The sequence below is a fragment of the Amblyomma maculatum genome, chromosome 3, assembly GCF_055883805.1.
Source record: "Amblyomma maculatum isolate TAMU_Amacu chromosome 3, ASM5588380v1, whole genome shotgun sequence".
NCBI classification, from domain to species: Eukaryota; Metazoa; Arthropoda; class Arachnida; order Ixodida; family Ixodidae; genus Amblyomma; species Amblyomma maculatum.
In genome coordinates, this window is record NC_139346.1 from 84306583 (window position 1) to 84328628 (window position 22046).

At 44.7% G+C, this 22046-nt stretch overlaps 1 long non-coding RNA gene across 1 annotated transcript; it reads left to right on the top strand.

Moving 5' to 3' along the window:
* Positions 1 to 6073: 6073 nt before the first annotated feature.
* Positions 6074 to 21870, top strand: LOC146195149 (uncharacterized). Its single transcript, XR_014705966.1, has 3 exons — positions 6074 to 6443; positions 11728 to 11860; positions 16366 to 21870. It is a non-coding gene; the product is annotated as an uncharacterized LOC146195149 (long non-coding RNA).
* The last annotated feature ends 176 nt before the right edge of the window (positions 21871 to 22046 follow it).

Below are 22046 nucleotides of genomic sequence, written 5' to 3' on the forward strand. Positions count from 1 at the left end.
AAGTAGCGAGAATCAAAGCAGCTGCATTTTCATCAAAAGCAATGAAACAAGGAACTTAAGTGAAAAAATAATATTTCCAGCAGTAACTGCCTCACTATGAGATGAAGTGCTTCTGAAGGGTGCACACAGCATATTATTTAGTAACTGACCAACATACTGGTTTTAAATGTCTGCTCATGCATGTGGCAGCAGGTATGAGCATGTGAACAAAGTTTAAACAGGTACAAAAGCCAAGCAGGCCCTGTATTCTGAGTATGTGTTGTTTTCAAAAGTGCTGTTTTCACCATTTCTGCCCTCATCTGAACCAACTAACATCCGGGTCCCCACTAATCAGGTCACTTGAGGCAACGGTGAAAACGACACTTCTGAAAACAGTGCAAACTCTGAATAGGGCCTTGAAATAGGCCTATATTTACTCATTACTGCATTTTGATTAAGAAGTGGCAATTAAAGTGGCAATTCTGATTAAAAACTCACTACAACGAAACTGACAGGGAATACAAAAAAATTTGTCACGGCGAAATCAGCCCCAAAACACTGTCAGGCTGGACTTATAAAGTCCAAAGACAGCATTTATTTACAAAGAAGTCAGTCAGCTGCTCCTGCTTCTTTCTTTTTTTTTTGAGGCATGAGCACTGTGGTGCTATTTTCACTGAGCAATTGCATGCCAATATTATTTTTTTTTATTATTGGGAACTTTATTGCGATTGGAATGATATCAATACATTTATTTATATCTTGTTGAGATTTTGTGTCCACATATGTGAATTTCACCTCAACACTATGAAATCTTGCCTCTCCAATGCATGGCAACCAATGCATGCTCGCTATGAGAGGTGTTGAGATTCCAAGTGACACTAAGTCAAATGCTCCAGTTCAGGGGCCTCGTGATCTATGTGAGCACTGTGAACATTTTCTGGCTGATGAAGTGGAATGTGGGAAACATCTGCAGTGGTCTACCTTTACCATGGATAATGATGCAAAGCCGCTTCATTGTGCTGCCAACATTCCTACAAATTGCAGACTTGGACAATGCGAGTCAGCTGTCACGAGGAAACCTCCGGTGCCGAGAACATCACCAAAACGCGAAGGTCTTTCAGGAACATTGAGTCAGGGTTGATTACGTAGATTTTAGAGAACAGCTCTTTGAGCAGATTTTAAATCTTGGTGGCAAACAGTTTGCACTCTGCCACCCTCTGCTAAAGGTGCCGACACAGACAAGGTCAAAAACAGAGAAACGGTAAGCTGTGCTATGGACAGAAAAAGGCTAAGCTGAAAATGAATGTTTTTAGCAATGTTGTTATAAGAACGGCACACCTTTACAATGGACTTCACATAACATAATAGTATCCTGGTGCTTTGGCTTCACTGTATTTTATTGGTGTAGTTGGTACAATGGGCATGCCAAAGTCGAAACACGCCGTGACAACAGCTTGGCGACCAGTGGTGCCAAACACCACCAAAAGAGCAAAAAAATAAATTAACAGATAGATGTGCCAAACTTTCACAGCTAAGAAAAGAAGCAGTGTAGCATATTTTGTATGTTCTGAATTGTTTTTATATTGGTTGTTTACTTTGATATTCATGCCTTTTTCAATCCCTTTTTTTTCAGTAAGTTTGCAAACAGCTCCTCTCCACGTTATGTATAATGTTTTAATACAACATTTTATACATGCTTTAAATACTGTGTACATACTGCACAACCTTGCTGATACATTCCTGGTTCATACGATTTACCTTTTCATATGCTTAAAACTGCGTGCAGTAAAGCATCTCCCATAGAGTTGTACTATTTTTCTGCTAGTTAATACAGTTCCGGATAACATGATTTACTGGTTGCTACTTTGGAAATTTTGACAAATTCTGATCATATAATATGCTCTGCGATCAGCGAGGCATGTGCTAACGAGCACTTTGACATGAAAAAGTTGTCAGTGGCACTTATCCGCCCCAGTTACTTTTCAGCTGTGCCAGGCTGCGAAGGGGTGAAGCATCAAAGAAGGCCAACAAGCCAACATACGAGGAGCCTGTTCCTCCCGCAGAAACATGGATTAATGAGGAGAAATTGCTGTGGCTTCTTTGTAGTGCCTTAGGGGCAAAGGGGTGGAACAACTGATAACCTTTAGCTTGCATATGAGCGGGCCAGGTCTGGGTGACGCACACACAAGGGAAAATGGTTTGGTTTGGTTTATGGGGTTTAACATACCAAAGTGACTCAGGCTATGAGAGATGCCACAGTGGAGGGCTCCGGAAATTTCGACTACTTGGGGTCTCTTAGATGCACTGGCATCGCACAGCACACGGATGCCTCTCCATTATGCCTCCATCGAAACGCAGCCGCCGGTGCTTGGGTTTGAACTCGGGTACTCCAGAACAGTAGTCGGGCATCTTAACCACTGCGCCAACACGGCGCCACTAAAAAAAATACAAGATGCTGCGACTGTAAGCCATTGCAATGGCTTCCCCACAGGTCACTGGCATAAGGGGGGCGAGGCATCCGGAAGTGCCCAAAGAAACGATCCCAGCTCATCATTGCCTTCTACGAACGCGATTTGTTAATAAATCTCTTCCCAACGCAAATATGGACAACTCAAATATAGGACAACACAAATATGGACTAAATTCTGTAACAAAAAAAAAAAAAAAATAAGAAAAGCAGTGCATACTTTATGTCCATAAATGCTAATCTACACTTTTATGCAGTGAAAGTCACAATTTTAAATGCCTTCGTAGCTCATTTAGCAGTTAAAGTTTTCACTTTTTCCAGCATCTTTAAGAATATGTATCGGTGAGGTTTTACTGTGGCATATTTTTTTCTCCATGCCTTTTTAGAGTCGGTCATTTTTTTTTTTAACAGTACAAACAAGCTAACAGCAACAGAAGAAACTGGCGACATTGTATCACATTTTGCATGTTCTGGAATTTCTTTTTGAAACATGGTTTCTGACTTTTACATCCATGTTCTTTTAAGATTTTTGCCTAATATTCCCCCTCAAACTCTTGCACTGTAAGATTTTTTTTCCGTGTCGTGTAATATGCTGATATGAAATAACGGCTGTATGAAAGAACATATCAGAGCTGGTTTACCTTACTTACTCATGGATTCTTTAAATATGTCATTTAAAAGTTTTGCAAAGACTCCTCACAAATCACCATTTTTTCACACTCTTGAAAGTGTTATGCTTTGCACTGGTGAGCAGTATCCGAGTTCATTTGTAACCTGAGTAAAAACATGACAGGATGGAGTGGTACTGTACCATATTTGCAAAGCCAACAAAGTTGCACAAGTTACACACAGAGTGACCTGCAGGAAAACTGATGTTGACTTTGTTCTGGGAACACAAGGGCCTGATATTGAAAGTAATGTCAAGCATGCCATTCATTGAAAATGCTAGTGATTGCAAATAAAAGTTGTAAATTGGTTTCTGGAAAAACACTGCATTTGTGACACTTCTCAGTGGACACCTCAACCATGGCAAAGAGTAAAAAAAAAAAAAGGTGCCGTAGTGGAGGACTATAGAATTATTTCCAGCACCTGGGGATCTTTAATGTGCACTGACATCACACAGCATACAGACACCTTTACACTTCACCTTCACTGAAACGCAGCCCTGGCAGTTGAGTTCAAACCCAAGTACTCTGGTTCGGTAGCTAAGCACATAATCATTGCCATCATGGCTGGCTGCTAAATGCAGAACTATGTTTCCACAATGGCAATTTTAAGCTGCAAACGTTTTGGAGCATTGCATGTCCTTTGTATTTGACTCTTGCAGTGCTAAGTTTGCACAACTTTGTTCCACTTCAAAATGTACAAAGTGTGATGACGTCGCATAACAAAGTTCACTAAGGAATGCGTGAATGCCTGCTCACCATTCTATACTATTCCTCACTCACAATACATGGGTGTTTGCTAAGCAGTGGCACAAAAAAGAAAAAAAAGAAAGGATAGGGGTTAGGTAGTGTACAGGTGATGGAATTATCATAACACCTTAATAAGCCTTCTTTAAAAAAAAAAGAACAAAAATGCTGGGGTTTACCTGTACTAATTAAGACGTAGGAAAGCACAGTTTGGCATGATTTTGCATGATTGTTTAGCATTGAGAAATTGTCACAGCAATGTTCGCACACGTAAAAGTCCCTTGGTGGTGGAAACTGTTCCATAGCCTTCCAATATACCTGTTTCTCTCTTTAACTCTTCCTTGTTCCCTTCCCATTAAGTACGGCTCTGGTGTCAAGCAGCATATATGAAGGGTACTATGCCTTTCCATTCCTGTACATCAATTTGCAATTTAAACAGTTCGCAAGGAACCTATGTACATGTATGTCATGTATGGCATGTATGTTATGGCACGTTAAGGAATTCACATACAGATTAAAATTGAGCTGCACTTTGTACAACCAGCTCTCTAGGTAAAGTAAAATCGATACAATGACAACCATTAACAAATGCCAGAAAGAACAATGAAAAAGTTAAGCAAGCTATCTGGTGTTACTGTATATAATTGGTATCATATGGTGCATTTCTCAATCTACAACACTGCATTAAGAACAGTATGAACCATAAGAAGAACAGGACATGTATGGAATGTAAATTATGCTTACGTCAACATTGAGAATTCTGGCTCCAAGCCTGGTAAGACGTCGCAAAAAAAGTGTTGAGATGGAGGCGGTCAGCCTCCCTCTCATGGCCAAGCGCATCCCCACGAGGAATTATCTTGTATATGAAGATATTGCTTGTATAATCATGTTCTTCTACAAGCTCCTGCACACATACACACATACAAAACATATATGATGAGCAGTGAATAACATTGCATGAAGCAACATGCAGTGAATATTATGTCATTTTCGTAATGTCATTTTTTTTGTTTTTACGAGAAATGCAGGACGCAAAGTGAAAGTGTTATAAATCTACTCCACCTTAGAGGTTTCCTCTAAATATTAGATCAATAATGCGGCACACATGCACTTCCATGCGTGCCGCTTCCATTCGAAAGCTCAAAATGTGGCCCTGAATCAACGGTACACTCACTGCTACTATACAAATTAAAACACGTTTCCGCTGGCTGCAAAATCAACGCAATTCGACGTGACAAGTGTCAGCGCTCTGGAAGTAAGCGACCTGTAACAACTAGCAGTCCAAGTATAGTGGACGAATTACCCGCTTCGTTGCGAAAGTCAGCCCCGATTAGCAGCATGCCCTGAAACAGTTTACGGATCTAGTACTGCCAGCCCATGAAACGAAACACATATGACAACCACCCAACATAAGAGACAGCGGCTTACCTCAACGCGCGCAACGATCACAGACACTGGATCGTTGCCCCGAATGAATAAGTCGTTTCCGCCGACGTACACTGCGATGAAATCTTGGCGCCGAAGGCCAAGACCGTGGAGAAGACTTCGCAACGTCTCCGTTGTAGCGCCGCCGAAACTAAAGGTGACCACGTTGACCGTGTGCAGCAGCGGGATTCGCACACGCTGCAAAAACTTCACCTGACTATCACCAACAACAATACCGCGCACGCTCCCACCGGGCATGATGTCCCACGCAGCGGCAGACGACGAAAAATAATAATAATAATAATAATAAATTGGTTCACAGGAAGGGAAAGGCGCAGTAACTGTCACACTTGCTCTGTGGACACCCGAACCGCGCCGTAAGGGAAGGGAGGAAGGTGGGAATGAAAGTGGAAAGAGAGAAAGAGGAGCCGTAGTGGAGGGCTACGGAGTAATTTCGACCACCTGGGGATCTTTAACGTGCGCTGACATCGCACAGCACACGACGCCACTTCGTTTCGCCTCCATCGAAACGCAGCCGCCGCGGTCGGGTTCGAACCCGGGAACTCCGGCACAGTAGTCGGGCGTCTTACCACTGCACCACCCCGGCGGGGCACGAAAAAGAACGCCACGTTGTCCCTAGATTCCCCCAAACACATTGCACTCCATGTTTTTTTTTTTTTTTTTTTTTTAAAGTACCTAGAATTCGGCGAATAATTCCCTATCGGGGCGAAAAAGAACGCCATGAATATTCTGGCGAAAACTTGAGCCCCGATAGGGAATTATTCGCCGAATTCTAGGTACTTTTAAAAAACATGGAGTGCAATGTGTTTGGGGGAATCTAGGGACAACGTTTCAGCCGAAAAAACCCTATTCATGGCGGGTTTTAGTCTCGCCCCTCACAGCGACAACGTTAGAGGCAGATAGACTTATGGGTGGTACAGCGTTTTGTCGTGATTTTGTGGGAAGGTTCACGTGTGTGACGTGCGTTGATGTGTTGGTTGGGTTACATCGGGCGTTTGTGACTGCATGCTTTATGTCTGCGGCGTACGGCGGTCAGGATATCATAAGACGCTGGTACTGCACTGTAATCTCAGTTGGCTGTTCTGAAGACTGTGAGGGCTACAATCAACAATCTCCGAAAACTATGGAAGTGCTAAGAGGTAAGTTGCTTGCCCCTTGTTTCTCGCCTTGGTAGTCGCACTCGTGCTAAGGGATACGGCCGTTGGGCACAAAGCAGGGGCCAGGTAGCCGTAGCAGTTATTTTCGAGCACCGGCAACGGTTGTTGGCATATTCAATAGTTCCTCAAATTGCACCCCCCTTCTCATGAAATCGTGCAACTGTTGCCTTCCAAATGTTTGACAGAGTTAGTGAAAGCATCTTTTTATATCACTTTTAGCAGTATTTTTGATTGTGTTACAAAACATAAAGCTGCTCCGCGTGTTACAAAGTCTGCTGCAAATTCTTTTGGCCGTTCCAACTACTTAATCAGGTCCTTGCACAGTGCACCAGAAAGCTGCCCGTGGCATTGCTCACCCTTTCAATAAAGTAGCCGCTATTGTTGCGGTTTTGCGAGTGTCTCGGTGATCGCAGGACAACTCATCTCTCTGCATGAAAATAGCAGTGAAATCAGATAATTTTGTTTAGCTGCATAGCTGGCATGGTTAGCAATGGGGAGCTCAAGGCTATTGGTTCTTTTGCCTAAATAACAGTTATTTCTTCACCCATGTAGTTGTTCTCAATCTGTGCATTACCGTAAATAAAGAAGCCGAGTTTCCCGAATTGTGCAGTACAGTTTTAATCAGGTTACAATGAAATGTGCAGAAATAACAAACTCCTGCACGGTCCAGTATGTACAGTCTGCAATCACAAAGGCATTGCGGAACCATGTATTGGAAGATATCTATGGTAGCTGCACAGCCAACCATAGTCCTTCATAAAGAGGTTAATAAAATCACAATAAGGAAAAGTGCTATACAGGGAGACATGATCTCTGTGATGCTGTTCACTGCTTCTTTAGAGGAGGTGTTCACAGATCTGGGCTGGGAAGACCTGGGCATGAGAGTTACTCAACGTTAGTAATCTTCGTTTCACTGAGGTTATTGTCGAGCTGAGCGACAAGGGGTGAATTTGCAAAACATGATCAATGACCCAAACAGGTTAAAACAGAATGGGCAGTGTTCATCAGTGTCAGAAAGGAAGAGTAATATGCTATAGGTATTGATGTGCTGAAATTAAACAGTGACACTATGCTTGCCCCAAACCGTGCCAATCCAAAAAGTGTACCATTGTTACAAAAATTGAGAAAATTGCTCCAAACCACACCGGACTCATAGGTTTTGAAATGAGCTGCACCATATGTGGGCTGTTCAGGAAAACCAAGGCTAACTTTGGTTGTTGCTGCTGTTGCAAAAATATTAACGTCCCTTGAAGGCCACTTACACGAGCATGACTGTCTCGTGGCAGTGTAAACCTACATTGACGGCAGTTTTTATGCCACATGTGCATGCAGCCTGGTGAAACTTGGGTGAGCATTTTTAGCCATTGCCCTTACCGCTCTTTCCATAAATAAAAAAGTAGTGGACACATTAAGATCAAGGCCAACGGTCACATTGAAGCTCTCTGCCTTTAAAGTCAAATTTTTACCGCCATAATTTTGACTGGCTGTTCACATAGGCCCGTGTGTGAGAAATTGACCAAAGGTTGCATTTTTGATGAAACAGTGATTAGGTGGCATAAACCACGTGAGCAAATATGGCTATTTCGTGTATACAGCATATTGCTTCTTCCAGAATATTACCTTTTCTGAGCTTTGATGAGCTACAGCTTGTGGGGAAGAGCCCTTGGGTAAGGTGGTGGTGCGTAGCAAGCATTCCACGCTACGCAGTCACACCAGATAATTGGCGTTCACTCTTGTAAAGTCAGTTTGTGAAAATATTGGGCAGCGTGCCTGATGGCGAACATGGCTATTTGGTACCATCCACCCATCCGAAGGACGCGACAGCATGCAGCTGCTGCGTTTGCACTTCATTGTTCATTTTAGTTTGAAACATGATGAGCCTGGTGCTTCACTTTTTGTGTTAAATATTGGAGATAAGAAAGAGCTAGTGCATGTTTGTGTGCACTCCAGGCAGAACTTCTTCAGTGAGCACAAGGGCCTCATTAATGCCCTGGTTCACGACAGTCATCAATGTGACGAAGTTCGATTAATTGCTTTTTATTGTTTTGCGCAAGGGAAGCACATGTGCACATGAAGTGTGGCATCATGGTTGTCATAAATGAAAATGCTGAATGGTTCTAATGTTGAGATAAATGAAGCCTTACATTTGCAAAGAAAAGTGGGGAGCCACATATTTAGCATGCATGTGCTTACTTGGCAATATATGCAGAGTATGAGCTCATAATTATACAGCATAAAACAGAATGTAAGACCAACTTTTTCAGTATTGTTTGTCTACTTAAAAGTCAGAAACTTAAAGCCTCATACTGCAGAACACTTCAGAGTGCACCTAAATCAGATCTTATTGCCCCGAGATGCTGAAGATTGGAAATATCAGGGCTACAAAACTTGCTCTAAATTGCATTCTGCCAGTAGCACTACTGTGGTAACGGAATACACCTACATAGGCTGTATAGTTGCCACAGATCCATACCATGAGGATGAAATAACTACAAGAATAAGGATTAGTTTGACCATATTTGCCAGATTCTCTTAGGTAAAAATGACGTTTTGCCATATTCCTTGAATAGAAGCTGTATCTTACCCATACTGTCATGTGAATCAGAAGCATAGAACCCCATGAAAATGGTTCATCTTAAATTGAGGGCAGCACTGAGCTGTGGAAGGGAAAATGGTGAGCGTGACGATAAGAAGTGGGAAAAGTTGAGGACAACCTAATCGAAATGGGGAAGCAGTGTAATTGGGAAGGCAATATAACAGATCGTTGCTAATAGTAACTGACTGGATTCCAAAAGTAAGTGTACAAGGAGGCGACATAACTTTAGTTGATTGTGTTTTTAGGAAGTTGCATGGATAAAGTGGTAGCAGCTGGCACAGTAATGGCTTGACAAAAGAAGTATTGTAACCTTTTATCCAGATTGGAGAGGAATGCATAGCAGTCGTAATCCGTCTGCATATCTGAGCTGAGTTTAAGCTCAACTCCTTTTCATTTCGTCCTGTCACGCGACTTATCGCCTGATGCACAGTGCAGTGCATACCGCAATTGAAAAAAAAATTACCGACGATTACGTTACTTCCTAATGCGAAATTTGAGCGCAGCAAATAAGCTGTTCCACCTTTTCGATAGATTGAGGCAAAGAAATCGAGCAACACATGTATGCGCTATCACAGAATTTTTTATTGCGCGCGAAGAAAGGAATTAAATTCGAGCCGGCGCTTTGACAACCGGAGACTCGCAGGAAGAGGGGGGAGGGGGGCGGCGTGTACACCCAGCGGCAAACGATGGGGTCAGAAGCGCGCGCAGCGAGCGGACAACGCGATAAAGGGAGGAGGGAAGAGATAGCAGCGACTGACTGATGCTGCTGACGCCGATAGTGAGTCAACCCCAGCTGCGGAGTTGGTTTCAGGGACAACGCCGCCGATGCCGACGCAAACAATATGGTACCCTCGCTTCCGCAGCGCCAAGAACCAGGTCTAGCCGTGGGAAGGTGGTCACGTATTCGTCGACGTGCCGGGGCCTACTTGAAATAACCGGCACGTCGGCAACTGAAGAGCACCCTATCCGCCACACAGGAACAGGGGGGGGGGGACCCTCCCCTCCTCTTTCTGCATGGCGGCGACGGTGATCTATGCAGTCACGTTATCTTGACTCTCTGGCGGCGTCAGCGGCATTCAGCGGTATCAGTCGGTCGCTGCTAGCGCTGGGGGGGATGAAAGGGGGGCGGAGCTGGTTACGAGGCCGACGCCGACGCGAAACCCAGGAACGGACGCCAAAGAGCTGCGCTCTAAAATGTGTGGCTTTTATTGTTGACCGATTAGTTGCAAGTTGCCCACCTTTCCTTTCCTTTCCTCTTGATTGGTTTATGATTACATTCATGCTCTGCAACCATTTTGTTGCACCTAGTTATGGAGATGAGTTGATTGTACAGATATACAACCTGTGGTGCCCAGTTATCTATCTGTCACTTCTTTTGTTGTTGGCGCCTGAAGGTCATTTTTTGGGTCTAAGGTGAATGAACAGTCTGCAGGGTTGACAGTATTGTTGTACATACTTGTGCGTATGCTTGTAGGATTAACTTAAATACTTGTGATAGATTTAAAAATTAGGCTCGCTGTTCTGGCGCTTTGACATAGCAGAAATATTTTTAATGGTGAGTATAGTAAACGCGGCTTGTGCACAGTTTTATTCATCTTGGGAGAAACTGCTTTTAAGTAGCTGGCGCCTGTGAAGTGCAATCTACGCCATAAGTGGCGATTTTGATGGAGGCGTTTTGAGAAGGAAAAAGGCTACGCGAGCCCTTAACATTTTCAGTGCAAATGACATGCTCGTACAGGGTTTGCTATACATTAAAAACAGTATGCACCCGAACACGAAGCTAGAATACTTATGGTGGTGCAACTATTTCTAGCGTATTGCTAAAGCTTGTAATATCATCTCTTCACTGGGTTTGTTCAGTTCAAGGTTGCAGGCCGTGGAAACGGTGCACCAACCCCTCTTTCCCCGAGGGCCTGTTTGCGCAGTAGTAGTTTCATGTGCTCAAACTTGCAGTTTAATTGGAAAACTTTTATTACCGTCTTAAAGGCCCACTGTCCACCCTCCGGTCGAAAATATTTTCTTCACCGGTGACTGTGAGGCTTCGCCCCTAGAACGCAAGGCCGCAAAATGTTTTTGAAAAGCCACCACAATCATCTGATTCTGTCATGCTTCTCTCCTTCCGTTCCCTCGCAAAGGTTTTTCACTCTCCTGCCCGAGGTCGTCTAGCCTCCGCAAGACGAATTCCCCTTCCTTCGCGTTTGGTGGGAGGTGGGGCGTGGCACTCCGCGTGCGCGAGAAAAAAAAAACGGGGGAGGGAGCGCGCGCCGCTGGATTCAGTCTGGCCGTGGCGAGGGAAAAGCGCGCAGCGAGTGGTAGACAGCCATCCTTCTCCCACCAGTCAACGAGACGGACCAATGGACGTCGTTCTCGGGAAGTATGTCATAACTGTGGTTCGACGGGCCATCGCAGGAAACAGGGAAGCTGGCTTCAGAAAGGAGAGCATGAGAGAGCTTTGATTTGTATTTTCGTTGCTTTGCAGTGCGTGTGTCACTGTAGCATTTTGCACAGACTATCTCCGGTACCTGATCGAAACACTGGGCTCCTTTGCTTAAAAAGGTCCTTTCCTGGACAGTGGCCCTTTAACCTATCGGTGGGTCTTTGTAGATGGCCATTAGCGTAGTCTGATGCGGCCCCTTGTGCTCTTGTGACGACCTGTACTTGGGCTTCCAGTTTGAAACTGAACAGCAAGTCTTCCCACGGGCACAAGCGATCAAGCCTTTGGAGAAGTTCTCGTGAACGTCTGTCGGGCAGTTCCAGAAGATGTGATCTACAGTGGCTTTGCGGCCACATTTGCTGCACTCTGGTTTGTATCTATCTGGGTACACATTACTAAATATGAATGGATTTGTAAGTGATTTGGTTTTGATTTGCCTCCAAAGTACTTCCTCTTCTTTTGTTAGGTATTTGTGCAGAGATGGGAGAGTCTTTCTAAAAGCCTTAATGTAGCGTAATGTGGTATGCATTCAGTTCCTTGCTCGTCTTCCCTTCGTACAAGCTCTCTTCCATAGCTCAGCCAAATGACTCGCGAGCTGTTTGGTGTGCTGCCTTGTTCCCAGGGTTAGACAAGTAAGCCGGAACTCAAATAAGCTATACATATTTCGTGCCTTTTGGGAAGTTTCTGAGAATTTCTGCTGTGATCGGTGAGATTCTGCCTTTGACAAAGTTGCCAATGGCTGCTTTAGAATCACTAATTATTATTGTCGTTGTTGGGATAGTTAGCGTTAGGGTGATTTCCAAAGAGAAGGCTGGAGGCCTGTGTGTTTGAACAACCCTGCTGTTGGGGTTCTTTGTTTAAACAAGTTCATAACTTTGCAACTTTAGAGAGTGTTTTATTGTTTTGTCACTGGTATATGCTACAGGGTGTCAAGTTGTCAAAACCTTGAAAACTCTTGAATTTGAAAATTTCGTTTTCAAGGCCCTTGAAAATCCTTGAATTCCTAGCGTACTGCATGCAAATGGTTATTAATCAGAAAAAAATGCGGTTAATTAAAATATTTGTATTTTCAATAATGTGTTTCAGTATCTGCGTTTCAGGTGTAAAAAATAAGTTTGTGCTAATATAGCCAATGTTGCGCCACGGTTAGCCACATTGGAGCCACTTGCTCTGAAGCCAACTTGAGCCGATTCAATCCACTCCAACTTTGGCGCTTTGTTATGGTGGTTGATGGCATTGTATTTTCACGTCTGTTCTGCACCCGACTTGTTGCAGCTGAAGCAACCGAATGCAAAGCTAATGCCTGGGAAATGCAAATTTCAAGGCACGTGGCTTCACAACGACGCTAGCAAAGACTGGATTGCACCAGATACGACGAGCGAGCACCGCGCAACATACAGGCCTTGCAGCAAGACCTTCGATATAACCACCATGGGCGAGTCGGCGTTAAAGAGTCATATGAAGAATGCTTAGCATGCTGGTGTCATGAAGATTGCAGTCAACAGCTCTGTGCGAAAGTATTTAGTTCCAAGTACGAGCCAACAGTCATCCATTCCACCTCCTTCGCAATCGGGAAAGCTAGGTGGTGCTTGCAAGGCACATGAGCTGGTGACGAACGCAGAGATTCTGTGGACTTTGAAGGTTGTCACATCGCATTTCTCCTATCGGTCATCATCGGAAGCAGGCCAGCTATTCCAGCGTATGTTCCTGGACAGTGGCGCGGCCAAAGCATTTTCTTGCGGAGAGAATGTGCCTACATGACGTGCCATGGTCTGACACCCTTCTTTTTATCTGCTTTGCAGCAGGAGATAAACGATTGTGATTACTACATGGTACTCTTCGACGAGTCCACAAACGGCTATCTCCAGCGAAAACAAATGGATGTTCACATCCGGTTTTGGAATTCGTCTCACAAGGCGGCAACGAGGTACTATACCTCGGTGTTTATGAGGCACTCGACATCCGAGGACAGCCAGGGAAAGCTGCTGAGTGCGCTCGAGCCTTTCCCTCTTGAGAAAATTCTTCAGATTTCAATGAATAGTCCCAATGTTAACCTTGAGTTGCTCAAGAATTTCCAAGAGCACCTGCATCAAGCAGACCAAGTTCAATGTTTAAACATTGGGACCTTTGGCCTCCACACCATGCACAACGCCTACATGGCAGGGGTTACAGCAAGTAAGTGGGGAGTTGACAGCCTGCTCTCAAGTCTGAGCGCGCTTTTCCATGGTTCTTCTGCAAGGAGGAAAGACTTCTCAGCAGTTACCGGTCAAGAGACTTTTCCCCTAAACGTTGTTGCACACCGGTTTCACCGGCTTGCACCACTTGCTGTTGCACCGGTTTCATACCGGCTTCAGCAGATACGTATGCTGAAAAGACAGAGGCAGCTAATGATCTGAAATAAATTGTCAGATCCAATAGCCTGAGGAAGGCTGCACGAAGCAAGACTGAGGAGCTGTGTAGCATTAACGAAAAGAGTCAGGAGAAGTGGCAGCAGCTCCACTGAAGTTGCCATTAGCAGTTTTGCAGAGTGGATTAATCTTCGACAATGGTGCAATGCATTGCAGGGTGTTTTTCAAGACTGAACATTTTTTAATTATTTTGGCTTAGTGCAATACTGGCTTTATTATGTTGGCTTAGTACAATATTGGCTTAGTGCAATACAAGCTGTTCCTAGAAATGTTTCTTTTTCGATTTTGTTCAGTAAAATCGGTACCTGATATTGAAAACTGCTGCATGTAGCATTGCATTGAGTCCTTGAAAATACTCCAACTGGGCCTTGAAATTCCTTGAATATCCTTGAATTTGCTTATTTTGAACCTGTACGAACCCTGATAGGGCTTGCGCATCTGCACCTTCATGGGCTTGCCCACCACTATCAGTGGAAAGCCAAGTTGTTTTATCACTCTTCTCTCTCATCTTTTTTTCACAAGTTGCTGCCTTTTACTTTGTGCAGGCCTCTGTAAGGACTCCCTTTTATGGCTTTGTCACGTCCAGAAAAAACCTGCTGCAGAAAAGGCTGATATTTATAGGGTTCACAATGGTGCCATAAATCCTTAAACTATTGATCTCTTAAACACTATATTCGAAGTCTTGAAGACCCTTGGATTTACGGAACTACTGAGAAGTCTGAGTACAGTTATGCAGATTATGCCAAGTGTGTGCTGGCATTCTAAGGCTGAAGTCAACGCATTTTGATTTGTACCTGCTGTACTTGGACCAATGCCTCCTTGACGTCGAGTCATAGAATGTGAGCCATGAAAGATCCACCCCTACTCTTTTCTGTTCTCTCCACCCTTTTGGAACAGGGATGAGTGCTTTTCACTGCAGCCACCTGCAGTGTGCCCATGACGCAGCTCGAAGGTTTTTTGAAACAGTGAACCACAGCCGCAATTTTCAGGGTTCTTTTGTCATGATACTGGCTACTTCAAAATCAGTCCTTTGTGGTGTAGTCTACATTCTTCTTATTTTAATCCAGGGACAGGCTACTAAACAGTGTATAGTGTTAATCACCAAATGCTTACGGAAAGCTTAAAATAGATTTCTTGCATGTTAGGATGAAGGATGTGTGGTGTCCTTAAAATTCCAATTACTAAGGAGCTCCGGATGTCTGTTTGAGCCACATGGCACCATTGGCGAGTGTACTCGATGGAACAAAGGCAACATACAGCTCAGCAGTCAGTGCAATCAAAAAGATATTGACTCTGCAGCAGACAGAAGTGTGAACTTCTAAGCAGTTGCTGACATAAGGTAACCTGCTTACAAGTATGTTTAAAAAGCCAGTGGAGGAATTGAAAATAAAAGGCATATTGTGAAACAAGACAGATATTGGATAACTGCAGAAGGCAAGTCTGGTATGAAGCCATTGATTCTGCACTAATGCAAAAACTTCAAAAGCGTTCCTAGTATTCTTGTTTAGCATTGTGTAGTTGAGCCTGCTTTTTAGTACCAACAGCAAGCGTAACTACCTATATCATAGTGCTGAAGGAGACCTGAAAAAGTGCAATGAAACTGAAATATTTAGTTTTGAATTACTAGTATTTTTTAGGGTTAAGTACCACATGTCTGGTGGTTTTGGACTAGAAACACGATGTAAACAAATTCGTATCATCTTATTTCTCTAGCACACATAAGAGAACTGAAGTCCAACTTTCACATTGACAAATCTGGTCAGAGACTACTGGCTGGTACAAATGTTATATGCTTTGGTTGCAGTTTGTGTGGTCCACAGACTTTTGTCCCTGATGGTACATCTTGCTTGCTTTTATATTTCATAACCAAAATTAGCAGTCTTATTGTAGGCATTATTTTCTACCAAAACACTTATCTCACCATCGATTGAAGTCCTTGAGACTACCTCATCAGTGCCTTACGGTTCCTGAAAAGCCCTTGAATTTTTTTTTCCAGTGTTTAGCCCTCCTCTTCAAAGCGTGTGTTCAAATCTTTTGTTCAGCATGAACACAGTTTTTGAAATGAGTGGTTGTGATGTGATGAGCAGCTTCTCATAATTTTTGTTGAAATTTTATGGCTTTTGGTTTTGACATCATTTTCAGCATGTTGAATTTTTGGTATGTGTCTAAATGTTTGTGTCAGCAGTAGGGACAAACATCTCCCAGATCACTCATAGGGTTGACGAACTGAATCTAAGCATGTTCTGCTTTGTTGTGTTGGCCAAGAATGTAAATAGCTGATGAAGGTACTGCTCAGTTTCTAAGAAAAATGAGTAAAGGGTGGGGGGGGCTTCATCAGAGCAAGGAATGCCGCACTTGGCGACTACATTGCATATTCATAGTTATTTGTGAAAGTCACACGGGCCTAACAAACAGGGAGCTGGTTAAGTAGTGTGGTTTTACACGCATTTCGTCTTTATTTTCCAGAAATTCACCCCAATAAATAGTGATGCTCCAGCGGTAAGCTGCACTACCAGTGAGCAAGTGGGCCTCACCTCAACGTCTGGTGAGCTCTGTCCATTTTTTTTCTATATAGTGCTTCTGTTAAGCCTTTCACTGCCGGGCTTTTCCTTCACTGCTGCATTTTTCCTCCCATTTTTTTTTTTTTAATTTTTATTGTACAGTTAACCCTTGATATAACAAAGTCTTAAAAATCGGCTGCAGTTTGCTTTGTTAGAGTGAAATTTCGCATTGAAATTCCATGCCTAACATGCAGTGACATTACCAAGGCACTTGCCAGTTGTAAGGACTTTTTTATTTTCTCTGAAAGTAATCCGTGACCTCCTTTTGCGTCTGCTTAGCTATCAGAGATGGCCTTGCACTGCGTTCATAGGCCCACAGGAATTGCATCACTTCTTGCAGTCCTGTTAAACTCGCTTAGCGCCGCAGCACGTCAATTGCGTCAAGCACTCCACGGTTGCTTGGGGCTTCGCTGTCTTCGGCGTCAATGTCACTGCCCGGGTCCTCCTGCGTGTTTCCCCACACATCCTGTACGATGGACTCGTCTGTCACTTCCTCAGTAGCAACAATGCAATTGCCGGTGCAGAGGAAGTTCTCCAATGTAACACCATCAGGAATGACCCCGTCACTTTCCAGGCATCTGCATGCTTCTTCGAGGCCGGCCCGATCGTCTCTCCCGCCATGTCCAAGTGCATGGGCAGTGAACGGCGCTGTCGCATTCTTCAGGGGCACTCGTTCCAGCCGCAACGTTCTCAAACCCGGCCTTCCGGAAACAGTTCTGAATCTCGTCCTTCGTCGTCGCCTTTCTGGGTGCAGCAAACATCCCCAAAGCTTGAAAAATATCCACCTTGGTGGGGCATTTCAAGCTAAGCAGTAGCTTGTCGATCAACTGACGACATGCGCACTTCGTACTGTTTATTATTCCCTGGTGAATCAGCAAAGTACAGTTCAGCGAGAAAAACCGTAGCTCGGACATTTTTCAGCTCCATGTCGTCTGCATGATGGGCGGAACATTCGTTCACCAAGAGGCAAACACTGCAGCTGTCACGCTCCATTTCCTTGTCAAACGCCTAGAACCAGTCACTGAAGATGAAGTGTACTCAACTTCCAGCTTCTGAGCGTTCTTAAAACATTGCCGCTTCTTACTTTTGCCAATCACAAGCAGCACCTGCTTGTTTGTGGCATCCATGTTTACACACAGAAGAGCCGTGATGTACAGCTTGCTCTGCTTCCCGCCGTGACAGTGATCCTGTTTTAGTGCTAGAATCTGATTTGGTAGCCTTTGATAAAAAATCCAGTTTCATCCGCATTGTACAGCTCTGATGGCTGGTACCTTGTTGTCACCCGTTAATAATTAGAGAATTGTTAACGATGCGCCCTTAATAGTGCACACACTCCCAGACACCCTTAGAGTGAGGGGTGTAACTGTTCCGGTCACAAAGGAGATGCCCTCGACTTGCGTGGCAAGCTCAACTGGAATTCAACTACCTTGTAGTGACAGAAGGGGGTTGCCGTTTGATGCCCAGCTTTCGCCGGTTCAGGCCAGAGTAAGGGTCTGAGTCAGAAGTAACAAACAAAACAATCTTTATACACAGCAAGAGACGATACAAAGGAGTATACATGATCACTTAAAATGTACAGATGAGAGGTTCGCAGAAAAGCATCGCTAAGCACGCAACTAAAGAGGCATTCAATAACACAGAGGCTTTACAACACTGAACAATACATGAGAGAGCCAAATAAACATACACCAAATTATTCACTGGGCATTGTTGCAGACCGACGCCTCGAGAGTCACGATGTGGCCACCATGTAAGACGAGCGCAGCTCTCTCGCAGGTCTGGGCTTGCCAGCAGCGGGAGAACCCCGGGAGTCGAGCCGTAGCACTTGCGAACACGCCGCAATAGTAGCTCACACACTGACTGACTTACACAAGCAACGCGGCCTCCATAAATAGGGCACGCCGCGTCTGTTGACGCGCGAAAGCTAACGCGCACACACATGTAGCTTTGCTTGTTTTAAGCATTCCTATTTCTTCCCTCCAAGCCGCGCATTGTCATTGGTTAGGTGCCGCCGAAGCTTCCAGAGGAGACTGGCATCTTCTGGCCTGGTGAGCCACCGTGATCGCCGAGCAATGAGAGGGAGGGGGAAGCCGATGCATACCAGGCATGGTTATTGCCGATGCATTCAGCATGGTTATTGCTCCCAGGAGGTCAATTTTCAGTTCCCGGCCAGTGCGGAGGTTTAGCAAAAGCCTCTGCACAAGTCGCTGCCTATAGCCTGCCTTCAGTGCACGAATGACACCTTGGTCTAAAGGCTGCAGCACCGACATTGTGTTGGGCGGAAGAAAACGAGGCTCGATGTTGCTGACGTTGCAATGGTGCGCAGAGCAGTTATCAACCAGCAAGCAGACCTTTCTGCCTTGGCTTACCAGGTCGTCGTCCCAGGACTTGAGTCACTTGCCAAAAAGTTTGCTTGTCATCCAAGCTTTCCCGTTCCATCTGTAAGACACCGGAACAGAAAGTGCGTTCTTTAGACACCGCGGTGATTTGCTGTTTCCTATTATGAGTGGTTGAAGCTTAGTTGACCCATCGACGTTGGTGGCGAGCAACACTGATATTCTGGCTGTATTGACCTTCCCACTGTGGGTCTTGTCATCACGACAGGCCAGCATTCTGTTCGTAATCATTTGCCAGAACAAAGCAGTCTCATCGGCGTTGAATATATCACGGGGATGGTACCTTGTTGTGATGGCGTTCCAATTTTCATCAATCCTCTTTTGCACGCTGCTGAGATCTACTGCGCGGCTTTCACCGGTGACAGCACGGCCGATAATGCCGTGACGCTCTTTAAACCGCTGCAGCCAGCCTTAGCCGCCTCTGAAGTCAGATCTGTTCAGCATGAAAGCGAAATCCTTCTCTTTCTGTTCGATCATTGGGCCAGAAACAGGGATGTTTTGCAACCTAATGTCTACAGACCACTTGTACACTGCTGCCTCTACGTCTTCAAATGCAGCAGTCCGTACTTGTCGAGCGCTGGTGGTAGCAGCAGGCCTAGCCTCCTTGAACCACGTGAGGACAGCTTCGTCCACATTTTCATAATTCCCAAGTCGCAAACATTTCCTTGCGTGATCAAGATGGGACTGGCGATGAAGCTTGGTTATCTTCTCCTGATCTTTCAAAATGGTCACGACAGTTGACGGCGCAATGCCACGCTCCTTGCATACATTGACCTGCCTTTTGCCGGCTCTAGTTCGTGAAGAATTTCGACCTTTTTCTTGAATGAAAACTGTCGTCGCTTCTTTTTAACTCTTTGAGGCACAGTTTTTGTAAGAAAACCAAATTTTATTGCACGAACTGCTCAAGGACACTGAGAAAAAGAATAAAAGTAAAAAATCGCACATGACAGTACTGATGATCTGAGGTGGTCACCTGAGGTAACCACCGTGGTGAAATGGGGCCCCATTTCACCACGGTGGTTATCTCAGGAGGTTCATTCACTTCTTATGGAAGTCGGCAAAACATTTGTTTGTCCCCTCTTAGGCAAAGCGGAACATTGCACGTTTCGCATATCCATGTCGTTCTTGTTGGATTTGCCTTTGGGCTGCATTTCGTGCACCGCCTCGGTGTACACTTCTTGGGCTGGTAGTTCGATTCTGTGTCCCGGACAACCGGAGCTACATATGGTTTCCACCCCTTTATTTTAACTGCACGGCTGCTCGACTGTCTTCCTCTTGGGGAAGAGGCCTGTGCTTCTGCGGTCAGTGTGCAGATTATGTCTCTTTTAAAATCTTCGAGTGTCGTCTTCTCAACCCCTTCCAGTTCACTGTATATTGGAAGGCGTTCATGATGCTGCAGTCTAGGAAATGAGAAAAAATTCTATGCCACCATTTTTTTTACTTCCGATCAATTTGATATTGGCTCTTTCTTTGGCCAAATTTATCAACAAAATTCATGTTCTGATTGCAGTCCTGGAGTGCATCTGGACAAGCTACCTTGGCGCGTTTTCTATCCTTGTTTTTTCTGTCGATGAGCGCTTGAAGTGCGGGATCATGGTAATTAAAGAGCAGGTGGACGGTTCTCTTGTCCTTCCACTTCATGCACGCCAAGCCATCATCACTAACGTTCCAGTCGGTGTTGCCCCTTTGCATTGTTTTATCTGCCTGCAGCAGCGGCAAGTATTTCCGGTTGGCATTCACCGTTCCACAGGCGTATATTGAGGCATCTCTCAGCTCTTTTAGGAGCGGTGGTCACCTGAGGTCACCTGACTCTCCAGACCAACGTCTGGAGAGTCACAATGTGGCTGTTCCATAGACTAGCTCTGCTTGCTTGCAGTCAGTGGACTTGCCAGGTCTCAAAAAGCAACACAAAGCATGCAGCCTAAGAGACTTCAATATCAACAGACACAGAGGCTTTACAACAATTGACAATACATGCGAGAGACTGGAGAGTCATGATATGTCCGTCTCTTAGACTGGCGCTGCTCTCCTGCAATCAGTGGGCTTGCCAGGTCTCAAAAAGCAATGTAAAGTATGCAGCCTAAGATACCCCAATATTAACAATCACAGAGGCTTTACAACAATACACGAGAAATTCAGAACAAATAAACACAAATTGTTGACCAGGAACTGCCACAGGCCACTGTCTGGAGAGTCACGATGTGACCTTCTTGTAGGGGCACTGCTCTCTTGCAGTCAGTGGGCTTGCTGGGTCTCAAAAAGCATTGATTCTTGGAGAGTATGCAGCCTAAGAAACCCCAATATTAACAATCACAGAGGCTTTACAACAATAAACGAGAGTCGGAACAAATAAACATCAAATTGTTGATCGGGAGCTGTCTCAGACCGCCATCTGGAGAGTCACGATGTGACTGTTTTGTAGGGGCACTGCTATCTTTCAGTCAGTGGGCTTGCCGGGTCTCAAAAAGCTTTGATACTTGCTGAGTATGCAGCCTAAGAAACCCCGATATTAACAATCACAGAGGCTTTACAACAATAGACAACACATGAGAGAGACCGTGGAGAGTCATGATATGTCCATCTCTTAAATGGCGCTGCTTTCTTGCAATCAGTGGGCTTGCCAGGTCTCAAAAAGCAATACAAAGTATGCAGCCTAAGATACCCCAATATTAACAATCACAGAGGCTTTGCAACAATACACGAGAGAGTCAGAACAAATAAACACCAAATTGTTGGCCGGGAACTGTCGCAGGCTGCCGCCTGGAGAGTCACGATGTGACCTTCTTGTAGGGGCACTGCTCTCTTGCAGTCAGTGGGCTTGCGGGCTCTCAAAAAGCATTGATACTTGCAGAGTATGCAGGATAAGAAACCCCAATATTAACAATCACAGAGGCTTTACAACAATACACGAGAGTCTGAACAAATAAACATCAAATTGTTGATCGGAAACTGTTGCAGACCGCCATCTGGAGAGTCACGATGTGACCGTTTTGTAGGGGCACTGCTATCTTTCAGTCAGTGGGCTTGCTGGGTCTCAAAAAGCATTGATTCTTGGAGAGTATGCAGCCTAAGAAACCCCAATATTAACAATCACAGAGGCTTTACAACAATAAACGAGAGTCGGAACAAATAAACATCAAATTTTTGATCGGGAGCTGTCTCAGACCGCCATCTGGAGAGTCACGATGTG